Here is a 779-nt window from a genome sequence, read left to right on the forward strand (position 1 = left end):
TTGAGGATGCATCGTGTATCATCTGTCAAATTGGGGAAAATGAACATTTAAGTTAACTATAATTCTAACTTTACAATAAACCTAAACATTAATAGCTTAAAAATACTCTGGCATAAGAGGACACAGTCTTTTAAAAGGGGGCATGGCCAGATTTCACAGGCCCCAACATATAATTAGGTTAAACAATATTAATTTTTCATTAAATTTAAAACATAAGAAAAACACTGTAAATACAAAAGTCATGAATATTATCACCAGTTCAAATCTACTAATTATATCCTCCAGTGCTTTAAGTAAGAGTTCATTTCAGAAAGGTATTAAATTAGGATTGTGTCATAACAAATAGGAGATAACAGCGATAAAAATAAGAACCATATCCACATTTTTTGTTCCCACTTCAAAATTGCAGAATTCTTCATTTCCCTCCGTGGGGGGAGAAAGTGGCTATGAGCTACTTCAAAAAATCAGGCCATGTGGACACTCTCTCCCCAGAAGTGAGCATGGACTTTGAGCCCTCCTTTGTGAGGGGAAGTGGACTTGCCCACACTTTCACAAATCTCTGGAAGAAAACAATATGGGGAGAAAAACCCTTCCCTTCTCTTCCCACTCTGAGACTCACTATTGTGCTGTGGAGGCAGAGGATATGGGAAGAGAACTCTAAGCAATGGTAGCAAAGGGTTCTGTCTTTCGTGGCTAGAATCAGGGAGAGGGGAAGGAAGGGCTGTTATTTCAGGGGAAAGTGGGGAGGGATCTTAAGTTAGTAGCTCTGGGCTTCTGAT

This window comes from Carettochelys insculpta, chromosome 1 (genome assembly GCF_033958435.1).
Source record: "Carettochelys insculpta isolate YL-2023 chromosome 1, ASM3395843v1, whole genome shotgun sequence".
In the NCBI taxonomy this organism is placed as follows: domain Eukaryota; kingdom Metazoa; phylum Chordata; order Testudines; family Carettochelyidae; genus Carettochelys; species Carettochelys insculpta.